The following is a 13,108-nucleotide window of genomic DNA, read 5'->3' as shown; positions in this document are numbered from 1 at the left end:
TTATACACTAGACGGGAGAAGGTAAACAATGGTGGAAACGTTCATATCGCGGAAATTACACTCCATTCACGATAGCGATTAGTCAGGGTCGGGCATCAGGTTTTGATGAAAAAGGTCCACGCCCCCTATCTCCATCTTTTGTAGCAACGAAAAAATAAATAAATAAATAAATAAATGATGATGATGATGATGATGATGATGATGATGATATGCTTAAAATCCCGGCGTGGTTTGTTGCACAAAATAAAGTACTATTGTTTTGTTACCACTACTTGTAGTTTGAAACCGGAGCAAAACACCGAATCAAATCTTGGCTGAAAAGATAAAAGACACGGGAGAGTTTGAATTACCTACTAGACACTATCTTCAGTCTCTCTGTACAAGATAGTGTTGGGACTATTAATTGGAATCGGAATTGGAAATCGGAAAAATCAAAACTTTCAGGGGTATCTATGTTTAGATGCCAAAAACAATTCCTTGAATGATTTTTTTTTTTTTTATGTTGTTTGAAACAAAATCCTCCACTGCTGGTAGTAATAATAAAATCAAAGATATTTATTGATTTTAAAGTACCAGTAAAACTAAAATCTATAGATCACCCCCCCTCCTCCTCAGAAGTGTGTTTTTACGTTTGAGAAAATATATGCACATTTAATCTGTTTTCTTTTTTTTTACGATAATCGGGAAAAAATTACAACTTTATAGTTAAATATTTAAACATTTATACAGAATCAAAATCGGAATCGGTAATTGTATCAGAATCGGGAATTTAGTACGGAATCGGGAATTGTATTAGAATCGGGGAAAACAAGAATCGTACAAAGGTTTGTAAGGACAACCTGACATGAGAATATTTTCCTCTTCAAGGAAATCCTGACTAAATATCCATAATGAAATAGTATTCGTAGCCCATTAAAACAAATGATGTTGAAGAAAGTGGCCCAATCTTCATATACTGGCTTATAGGAAGATTGGGGCACCTTCCTCAACCTCACTTGTTTTAATTAATGTGAAGTATGATTTTATAAACCGTTGTGCAGAAACGGTGTATGCCGTTGCTCACACTGAAGAGGGTATGCAGAAGATAATGGATTTCATCTCTAGAGCACGTACTCCCTTTGAATTCACGGTCAATTTGATACTCACCTCGCCATCAAAACACCAACATATCGAACCCAACATCTGTCAAGGGAACCAGGTTAAGTGAAGTTGACTGCTTTGTATTTCTATGCAGCAGTCTCTCTTGACATGACATGCACAGCGCATGTTTATAGATGGGCGATCTAACAATATCTACGGGTCCATTTTATCAAGTGGAGGGAGTAACACCGCGCCTGATTATAATCCAAGTATTTCTACGCTCCAACTTGCTTTAATTTATCCTGTTATACATTGGAACCTTGCGCCAGTAAGTAGAAATATTATTAACTAGTATGATTAAATTAGGATTACACAGTACATGTCAGGATAACCTAGAGGCAAACGAAAATAGACCCACCTGCAGCTCGCGTGATTGGAGCGGAGTGCGATCAAGGGTTACCTTTCTAGAAAAAAAAAACACGCTAGAAATTCAGGTGTCGAAATATGGAAGGTGTTGACGTCATGTGTTCCTAGGAAAGAACCGACTTTTTGGTCGGTCAGAGTCGTAAGTCGAGGGAAGCGATATGCGCCTGAAAATGAAGAGAAAATCTAAACGAATGTTACCTTTATGTCTGCCATTTGTGTCTCTCGCTCTTGTAGGGGATTAGGATATATAAATCCTAATCCTGTTACAAAAGAAAATTAATGAAACGAATGGAATTGAAGGAAACAAAGACTCAATTGATGGATAAGATAAACGTCGTTTATTTACTGTTGAAAGAATGAATGTTTTAGATATAACATGTGTTCATGTCCGCGCGGGTGTAACCATCGTTTGTTGCTGGATTGGTATTATAGAAGGAAAAAGGAAATGTGTTTTCATCTCACGTTCGGGTCACTATCGTTTGTTCGCGTGTGGGAAAAGAAGTGAGTGATGTAGTGGAAAATGGGATCGATAATCCAGCGTGTAGACACAGAAAAAGATAGAGGTTGACATCAGTTAAACTGTGCGCCATGTTAGCCTTCAGCTACGCGGTGGTGTTCTCATGGACAAGTTGTATATATATAGAGAGAGAGAGAAAGAGTGTATAAAGTGTACGTACGGTCTGATAGCTTTTTGTCCAACATAGTAGCAAGTCGTGTGAGGAACGTCTGTGCGCGTGCGCCTGCCGAAACGGCGGTGGCTGGTGCGCCGATCAACCACCTCGGAAAGGCAGGTCGGAAAAAGGCTGGAAACAGCTTTCTCTTGCTTTTATAGGTGTTTCCTGTGGTCTTTTGCGCATGTGTGGATTTCCTTTGAAAGGGGAAGTGACGTTGTCCTTATGTGCGTACGTGTGCGCGTGTGTGATATGACAAGTAATATAGCTTGAAATGTGAACGCGTGTTTTTGTGTGAGACTAGAAAAGGCTCGCGCACTCTCCCAAGTAAAAGAATAAGTAAGAAGGAATTCATTTTAGCCTAGCTAGTCTCCCCCCCCCCAACCTTATGATCAAACTTTCTCTCCCCAATAAAACCTTTGACCCCTCCGCAATATTCCATTGTGTTTACATGAATGAGATGATTCGTCTTTAGTTAAACAGAAGATCACAACCACGAAGGCCAGACCAGCGACCGCGCACGTATGCAAAAGGCCTGTGTTTGGTTGATAGGTTACGGATAGTAACGTACACGTGCACTACGGGTTTGTTTGTTTATTCGAACTGTTCGTTGAACGTGAAAATGTTACAATCTTAGTAGGCTGCACAAATCTCATGTTTCTATTCCAGAGTTTTTTTTTTTTTTCTTTTTTATATTTTCCAGCGAAAAAAATTATGGTTGGTTGGTTGGTTGGTTGGTTGGTTGTTTTTGTTTTACGGCATATCAGGTTATTTAATGCCGAATCCAAAGATTTTGAAGAAAAAATATTATATTTGTTGTTTTCAAGTCGGTTTCTATTCAACCCATCGTTGGGACCCTAACAGTTACTACCACTCTTGGTCAGAGTGGACCTGGGAGAAATGGTAATTAAAAGGTGGCTCCACACTCCCCAAACTGGGTCCTCGCCACTGGATATAGTTTAAGGTCATATCCAGGACCAGAAAAAAATTATGCTTTTATTTGAAGGTTATTACTAGTGATGGGACGATGCCAATATTTTCCCGGTTTCGATACAATTATTGATTCTGTTCTAAATTCCTGATGCCGATTTTAAAAAGATCGCTCAATATTTAGCTATGGAGTTGTTGTTGTTTTCATTGTTTGAATTGCCCTAAAAACCCGTGTAATACGCGCATATATTTTTTACAACCGCAAAAAGAACGTGTGGGTGATTTATAGATTTTAAGTTTACTGGTATTTTAAAAATCAATAATTATTTATCATTTTGTCATCAACACTAGAAAATTAAGTTTTAAAAAAAATCTTAAAGAAACATTTTTGGAATCAGAAATCAGGCTCAAATTTTTCTGATTTCCAATACACCAAACTTTCACAAGAAACACTCGTCCAGCTGAAAACACTATCAATAAGTCCCCCCACTCTTTATCTGTGCCTAAACCTAAACGTAGATTCCATGAACAAAGCTTCTTTCTTAGAACTGCACGCCTGTGGAATTGTTTTCCGTTTTCCTGCTTTCCAGCTGACTACAATATGGTTGTCTTCAAGTCCAACGTAAACAAGTTCTTGATGAGCCGTTCCACTTAAGTTAACAAATTACCGAATTTCCATTACTAACGATTACTATATTGTCCAAATGACTACTGTACACTATTAACCCTTATCCTCGAGTGGTCTCTGGGCCTTGATAAGTGGTTATACCAATGTAAAAAAAAAAAAAAAAAAATTATCTGATTTTTTTTATTATTTCCCATTTTGATTCAAAAGTCGCCTTAAAATTTCGAATTTCATTATGGGGGAGGGGGTAGCGGTGAGTTCTAGTGTATGTTTAAATGTAGATATAATATTTTTAATGCAACTTCTTAATGATTTCCGCTTATCTATTGTATCCCAGATTTTGATAAACTCATTGTGAGATTTTCACTTTTGGAATCGGAAATTAGGCTTAAAAAAATTTCCGATTCCAATACTGCAAATATTTCGATTTTCTGATTACACAAATTTTTAATTATCAAACAAAAACATCAAAGTGACACTACTGTGCCTTGTTTGTGGTGAAAATATTATTAATTAAAAAAAAAAAAAAAAGACTATTATAAAACCAAAACAGAAACATGATTGTCCGAAAGAAATTCCTATGTTTCTTTTATCATGAATTAACAATGTTAACAATTAATATGTCATGTGACGCAATTTCAGTGAAAATTTAATCAACAATGAAACTAAAAACCACAAAGATAAGAATGTTAGTCAACCGAACAAATTCAACCTTTGTTTGAGCACGGGAGTCGAGTGGCCAAAGTGATGTTCACGTCAAATGGTTGTTTTGTTTTCTAAATCACACGCGTCTTGATTTTCTCTTAACAATATGTGAATGGGTCAAATTAACTGCTACCTTGAAGAGTATTCCCTATACAAACGTGAATGGCTACCAAAACACAGGGTAAATAAAACATTGGAATAAAACCGATTCTCGAAGACGTGTGGTGCAGTGGTGCACATTAAGCATTTATTTCCAGAGCTAGATTGATTTGAATTTTTGAAGTTTTAATTAATATAGTTTGAATTTTTCAAATGGTATTATTATTATTATTATTATTATTATTATTATTATTATTATTGTTGTTGTTGTTGTTGTTGTTGTTGTTGTTGTTGTGCTTGTTGTCGTCGTCATCATCATCACCATCATCATTGGCTTACATGGAGCTTTCACACAAGTCAACAAACGATCGGTTTGGAGACCTGTGGTGTTCTCTGGAAGCTCTCCTCCTTCGATAACATTTGCAAATAAATCTGCGTCATCGCAACAGCCTCATACCATTGATTTCTCGCTGGTAGTGGCCATTGGTTTATACTGGAATTTGAGTGGCACTAAGTCTCTCCACGATCCCAGTTCTCTTCGCGCTTGTCCAGCGGAGGTCTGGCCAGCGCTCTCTCCTTGGTCTTTCAGTCTTCCTTAACCCTTCTCGGCTCTTTTGTATCACTTTTCTATTGGGAGGGGGGGAAACGGTGATGAGACAATGGGGGGATGCATGATGGTGGTGTAGAACTTGTAGATATGCAGCTTCGGCGTTCTTCATTCCCTGTAACGCTTCTTTGTTATATTGTCTTGTGTTATTCTCCACATTGTAAGGTTTTCCTTAATATTTCAGTCGTTTTCATTATCGTCAGTCGTTGTGCTTTTGCAGTTATTCCTCTGATTCCAATTTTTGCCATCCTTTTTTCGAAGTTTTTCGGAATTGTTCCTAGTGCTCCTACTATTATCGGTACTATTTGGATTTTCTTCATCATCCAAATCCCTTTTAACTCTCTGGCTAGCTCTGTGTATTTGCTTCGTTTCTCTTTTTCTTTCATACTCACCCTGTGGTCAGCTGGGACAGCAAAGTCTACGATTTAACAGGACTTTTCTTTCTTGTTAATTATTACGACATCTGGTCTTCTTGCTTGGATGTGTTTGTCCGTCTGTATGTCCATATCCCATAGGATTTTGTGGTTCTCGTTTTCAAGTGCTGTTGCGGGTTTATGCTTGTACCATTTGTCTGTAGGCTCAAAATGCAGTCGTTTGCATAATTCCCAGTGCACCGCCCTCCCCACTTGGTCACGCCTGTTTTTGCATTCCTTTTGGGCCAGTTTGCTGAATTCACTTACTATATGGTTTATCGTTTCGTCTCTCTGTTCATATAGTCTGCATTTGCTGTTTTCTTGTGTTTTATCGATCCTTGCTTTGATATGGTTGGTTCTTATCGAGTTATCTTGTGCTGGAGTTATTAGAGATTCAGTTTCTCGGTTTATATGTCCTTTTCGCATCCATGTCCAGGTGTTTTCGTTATTCTCATCTTTTGTCATTCTTATGAATCTTCCGTGGAGTTGTTTCTCTTCCCACTTCTCTTTTCTCGTTTTGTCGTTTGTCTCTCTGTTTTCTGTTTTGTTATTTTTTTTTCAATGTCCTGGTTTTCCTGGTCGAGTTGTCTCAGTTCTTCTTTTTTTTTGTCCACCCTTTAAACGGCCCAGAGTATCTTACTAGTGTTACTGCCCATGTATTTATACCTTTTATTAGGTTTCTGCTATATAACTTCGTTTCCAGGAGTTTTCTTGTTCTCCTGAGCTATTCCTTTCCAATTTTCTCTTTCATTTCTGTTGCTCTGATGGTGTCCGCTTCCAAAATTCCCAAGTCGTCTTGTTCCCCTAGTGCCCTCATTTCTGTTTGGTTGGGTAGTCCCATGCCTTCTGTCATTTCCAGTTTTCCCTTTCTTATAACTAGTTGTGCGCACTTTTCCATTCCAAATTCAATTTGGATATCTTGGCTGAAGAATATGATAGTGTTAATTAGTGTCTCTAGCTCCTTTTCGGTCCTTGCAAAAAGTTTCAGATCGTCCATGTACATCAGGTGGTTCATTTTTTCCTCTGTATTGGAGAACTTGTATCCGGCTTGGCACTTTCTCAGAATACTGTTCAAGGACATCATGGCTATGATGAACAGTAATGGTGATAGTGAGTCTCCTTGGAAGTTACCTCTTTGTATGTTAATTTCTGGTATGTGTTGTCCATCAGCTGCCCATTCCAGTCTCCATGTTTTCATTGCATTTTCTATTACGTTGGTGATCCCGCTTGGTATTTTATACATTTTTAGGCATTCTATTATCTATGCTTTGGGGATCCTGTCGTACGCTTTTTTGTAGTCGATCCATGCCATGGCTAAATTCTTTCTCCTTTTTACCTCCTTTAGGATCTTTTGATCTATATATAACAGGTCATGTGTTCCTCTTTTTCCTTTTTGGCATCCTTTCTGCTCCTCGGGGATGAGTCCACGGTTATTGAGGGAGTGGTAGATTTGTTCCCTCAGTTGCGCTAACAGTATATTCTACATAGTTGGTAAGCATGTGATTGGCCTATAGTTGCTAGGGACGGTTCCTTTCTCCGTGTCCTTCTGTAGCAGTGTGGTTCTACCTTTTGTCATCCAGTCTGGTACGCTTGCTTCCTGTATACATCTTCTCAGGTTTTGGGCTAGCCTTTCATGTAAGGTTGTGAATTTTTTTAACCAGTATGCATGTATCCCGTCGTGCCCTGGTGCTCTCCAGTTTGCCATTTTTTCTATGGTTTTCTTTAGGGTTTCCTTGTTGATTTCATTCGCTGTTCCTTCTTCTATTTGTTGTAACTCTTCTTTCATGTCTTTCAGCCATTCGGCATTTCTGTTTTGATCTCGTCGCTCTTCCCATATTTTACTCCAGTAGAGTTTTGTTTCTGTCGGATTTGGTTGTTCTGTTTTTGTTTATCCTCCGTTCACATTTTGGTAGAATTGGCTTTCATTAGTTTCAAATGTTCTGTTTTGTTTGCATTGTTCAGATTTATATCTATATCGTCTCAATCTCGCTTCTTTTGCTTTTATTTTTTAATCTATTTCTTCATGTTTCTTGTTTAGCCTCTCACTGTCAGTTACATTTCCAATATTCCGTTTTATCCACATTGCTTTCTTCCTGTTGATCATTTTGGCTTCTTTTTTATGTTTGTGTATTTGGGTTTCTAGTCTTATTTCCCATCAAGGTTTTGTCGGTCCGCTTGTCCCCGGTTGTTTTTCTGATTTGAGATTTATACTTACCATTTTGTCGCCTGCGTAAATGAGGTTGTTTAAGTCTGTGATTGTATTTGTTGGGATATGTGGGAGGAGCTTGTAAACCCTCTCTGTTTCTGTTTTTAGTTTCTTCTGCTCTTGGTTCCTTAACGATGGAAGCTTTGTTTTTTCCTCGTTCATCAGCTGTATTATTTTATTTACTTCATTTGTTTCATTCCCTGTTAGTTCTGTTTCGTTGTTCTCGGTTTTCCACGTTTGTGGACTTCGTTCTTTGTTTATCCTGGGCCTTTGGTGTTTTTACTTGTGGGGCTTCTACTTGTGGTGTTGCTCTACGTGCGGTTCCGTTGGGGGATGCTTCTTGTTCAGCTCCATCTTTTATTTTTCGCTGTATTTCTGTTAGTTCTAGTTTAGACAGCCAGCCTTTCTTGAGTATCAGTCTTGCTTGTTCCGGAATTCTTTGTTCTGTCGTATGGTAGTCACTGGATATGTCCCATAGTTCTTTCATTCGTTTCCGATAACCGGCATATCTATATTTAGGATGACTTCTATAATAGCATTCCATTACGAGTCTATTCTCTTTTGTTGTCTATTTCTTTCTTCGGGTTTTTTTTCCTTTTGATGGTTATCATGGCTATGCTGTATTTGTTCGGTATCATTTTGTTCCCTGAAATTAGAGGTTATACTTACCTGTTCAGCGTCCATGTTATTTGAGTTTCTGAAACTAGAAAGTTGGCCAACATTCGCAGGATGACGATCGGGCCCCCCATGCTGGCTACCGAAGGAGCACCTGCCGATCATGACACCCAGATCTTTCTTCTGGGTCCCACGGTTTGGATTATTTGTAATTGACATTTTTCATATTTTGGTGTTTGTGGCAACACCGAGCCCAGAATTGTTTTATCTGTGGTTCTGACGCAGGCATAGTGTAAAGCTCCCATGTATACAAGAGGTATCGTGCACTATCGCACATACATATGGGACATGAACAAAAAGCTGTCTCAGATCTTCTGAACGCCAACTGTACTCCTGAAGATCTAAGGCAACTGATGGAAATAAAGGAGATCTGGAGAGAGAGAGAGAGGGGGGGAGGGGGGGTAACGTTGGTCCGATCAGATAGGGATTTTTTCCTGGAAAATCAGGTCAATTCCTTTGACTTTAAATATTCAAGCTATACCGTAACACTTTCGCCGTTTCGAACAATCAAGCCCTTTAGTAAATTGGAAAATAAATTGTCTCGTCTGTCCTATTGAGCCATTTATGGTGGTTTTTCGTTATAGTCTCAAGCGTTCCAATTACAATGGCAATCAACTTGACTTCTTTACAATTCCACAATTTCAGATTTTGATATTTATAGTTTCATGTTTTTTCGGAAGGACATGTTAATGCTTGATGAATATATAAATATATTGGAATGTCAAGTCTTATTATTGGCTCACAAAGAGCTTTCACACAGGTCACAAACGATTTCTCCTTGAGAACAACCTGTGGTGTTCCCTGGAAGTTGAGTGATAACAAGTCTCCCCAGATTTCCAGTACTCTCCGCCTTTTTCAATAACATTGGCAAATGAATCTGCATTATCGAAACAGCCACTTACCATTGATTTCTCGCTAGTATCGGCCATTGGTCTCCCCAAGGTACCAGTTCTCTTGGTATTTGTCTAGCCGAGGTCTGGTCAGCGCTCTCTCCTCAGTCTTTCCATTCTCCTTGAATTTTCTCGACTATTTGGCATCATTCTTTGAGAGGGGGAGGGGGATTGGGTAATGGGAATGGGTGTGGGGATTATTATTATTATTATTATTATTATTATTATTATTATTATTATTATTATTATTACCTTAACAATTGGCGGAACTAACACAAGTACATATATATTTCTTTTCTTTTCTGTAAAATAAATTGAAATTTTTATAAAATAAATTAAAGATGCTGATGTCACTAAACATTTATTTGTGACCTTAGTAAAAGGCTCTGAAAAAGAGATATCTTGGAATTCACACACATAAACACACACATACATTAAAGGATTCCTTTTGTCTTGACAGACTATGGATACCCATGGTAAGGGTGCCTGCGCGTGAAATTTTTGTGGCAAGAGTTGCGCAATCTCAACCACCCCTCTCCTGAGTCAACATTGTTGAATACCAGTGGCAAGTGGAGGTTCAGGACGACTGGAAACAAAAAAAGTGGAAAGCACATACAGCGCTTAGAATTCCCAAATGGTCACCCATCTGGTACTAGCGAGGCTCAACGTTGCTTAACTTCGGTGATCTGACGAGAACCGGTGTGTCAACGTGATTATGCCGTACATACATACATACATACATACATGATGATTGCAACGTCTTGTCAGACGAGTGCCACTCCCTCAGACACTTAAAGTTCATGAGCCCAAAGATGACTTCCATCGCCACAGGACCATTTTAATAGACAAATGCCCGAGGGAGTATCTATACACAGATGATGTTACAGAGTCTTAACTTATAACGACAGCTAAGTCTCTCCCTCGGTTCAAAATGTTGAGATCCAGTAACAAGCAAGAGCAAGATAGCCAGCAACAAGTTAAACTGCAGGCCAGCTTAATGCGGGTACTGGTCTCCCGCTTTATGGTTCTTTAAATCAGAGATTTGCTTCTCCTAGAAAGGTTGCCTTCACCAAAGTTACGGGAACCCTCTCCACCCCAACACACACACACACATACATACAAACACACACGGTGCTAGTTGGCCGTTGACCCCGAAAAAGGGTTCATTCGCCCTTTGGAAGGTCTTGTTTTTAATCCTTCAGCGAGACTAGTAACCCTCCTCACAAAACAAGTCTGATGGGGGAACCAGTTTAGGCGCCGGTAACTCGACCATGAGGTCATACATACATACATACATACATACATACATACATGATGATTGCAACGTCTTGTCAGACGAGTGCCACTCCCTCAGACATTTAAAATCCATGAGCCCAAATGTCTGAGGGAGTATCTATACAAATATGATGTTACAGAGTCTTAGCTTTGTACGACAGCTAAGTCTCTCTCTCAGTTCAAAATGTTGAGATCCAGCAACAAGCAAGAGCAAGATAGCCAGCAACAAATTAAACTGCAGACCAGCTTAATGCGGGTACTGGTCTTCCGCTTTATGGTTTTGTAAATCAGAGATTTGCTTCTCCTAGAAAGGTTGCCTTCACCACGGCTTACGGGAGCCCTCTCTACCCCAATACACATATACACACACACAAATATACACGGTGCTAGTTGGCCGTTGAGCCAGAAAAAGAGTTCATTCGCCCTTTGGAAGGTCTTGTTTTTAATCCTTCAGGGAGACTAGCCACCCTCCTCACCAAACAAGTCTGGTGGGGGAACCAGTTTAGTCGCCGGTGACCCGACCATACATACATACATACATACATACATACATACATACATACATACATACATACATACATATATGTATAGGACGCCTCCGTTCACTCTCGAAAGACAAAGGGGGCAGCTGCGCATGTAATTGTGAGGTAAACATTGCGCAATCTCCAACCACTTCTGAATCGGCACTGTTTGAGTCAAGTGACAAGGAGAAGTCCAGGATGGCCGGAAACAATGCCGAGATAAGCGGAGAGCATATACAGCACTTGAAAGTACCAAATAATTAGTCATTTAGTACTGACCAGGTTCAACGTTGCATTATTTCGGTGATCAAACAGGAACTGGTGTGTCAACGTGATTAGGCCGTATATATATATTATATATATAATTCTATTATATATATATATATATATATATATATATATATATATAGAGAGAGAGAGAGAGAGAGAGAGAGAGAGAGAGAGGAGAGAGAGAAAGAGAGAGACTTACAGTAATAAATAAGAACATTATTTGATTATTGGAATGAAAGGTCATCAGTGGTATTATATATATATATATATATATATATATATATATATATATATATATATATATATATATATATATATATATATATAATACCACTGATGACCTTTCATTCCAATAATCAAATAATGTTCTTATTTATTACTGTAAGTCTCTCTCTTTCTCTCTCTCCTTTGCTCTCTTTCTCTATGTTTCTATATATATATATATATATATATATATATATATATATATATATATATATAAACGTCTATATGTATGTCTATCTGTTGGTCTGCATATTTTCAAACTCTATCTACTCCGAAACTAAAATGCGCAGAGCAGTGCTAGAGGCCTCGAATGATTGGATTTTTTATGGGCCGATCTTTTATGGGTCAATTAATCAGTTAATATTGTTTTTAAAGGGTCCAAATAAAAAAAAATCGTTAAACATTTTTTACATTCATCTTAGTTTTTTTTTTTTTAATTTTTAATCATTTAATATGCGTGTCACGTTTGTACAGTGGTAAAATCATCAGCTTTGAATACTACAGTTTAGATACTAGCTGATGGCACCTAAATACTTTATTTTATTTTTGAAAGCACGACTCTATAATAACTTATATAAAATCTGGACAAATTAAAATACCGTGTATATATATATAGACTAGATGGTTTTCTAACGAATGATAAAAAATATTTTTTGTATAGTTTTAAAGGTTAAAAACTTCAAAGACTATATATATATATATATATATATATATATATATATATATATATATATATATATATATATATATATGTGTGTGTGTGTGTGTGTGTGTGTACCCCTATTATGACCCCTTAACATTTATTGTTTTGGGGCTCAAATCCAGTTATTAAGTTAGATACATGTCCAAGGAATCTATATCTAAAATTTCAAGTGTTTAGACCCAAAATTGGCGGAGGAGTTTGGTAGAGTTCTCAAAGGTCAAATCTTTGAACTTTGACGCCTTAACAGCCAAATTTCTGGCCGAAAACCGATCACGTAGATTTTACCAAATCTCAGTACCCTGTATATCAAATTGCGACTCTGTAGACTAAAAATTGCCAGAATTATTACGTAAGGAAATGTACACAAACATACACACAAATACAAACACACAGACACGTTCACTTTTTATAGATACTAGCATTTCAGCTCGGCGTTGCCCGGGTATTTGGATGTGTATGTTGAGCAAAAAAAAAAAAAAGTGGGAGTAGGAAGGCAGGCTCGAACCCGTATCGCAAAGGAAGAAAAGAACGGGGTAAAACTTAACGTTTATGCTGTTACGACCACCGCCAAACCGGAAGCAACAGTTTTTTAAATTAAGGCTAGACAATCTAAAGGAGAGGATAACTTAAAAAAAATATCGGCGAAAAAAGTGACCCACACCCCCCGTAGAAGAGTGCCTAGTTGAAGGGGAAGATATTAATGTTTTTTAACCAATTTTTTCGATATTTGTCGTATGAAAGGTCGAAC

The 13,108-nt window shown here is 38.0% G+C and overlaps 1 pseudogene; it reads right to left on the bottom strand.

The window, feature by feature from the left end:
• Positions 1 to 9,936: 9,936 nt before the first annotated feature.
• Positions 9,937 to 10,053, bottom strand: LOC145294485 (5S ribosomal RNA; annotated as a pseudogene).
• Between the last annotated feature and the right edge of the window lie 3,055 nt (positions 10,054 to 13,108).

This window comes from Euprymna scolopes, chromosome 15 (genome assembly GCF_053919585.1).
Source record: "Euprymna scolopes isolate OS-2025 chromosome 15, ASM5391958v1, whole genome shotgun sequence".
Classification (NCBI taxonomy): domain Eukaryota; kingdom Metazoa; phylum Mollusca; class Cephalopoda; order Sepiida; family Sepiolidae; genus Euprymna; species Euprymna scolopes.
This window is presented reverse-complemented; position numbering and strand designations above follow the sequence as displayed.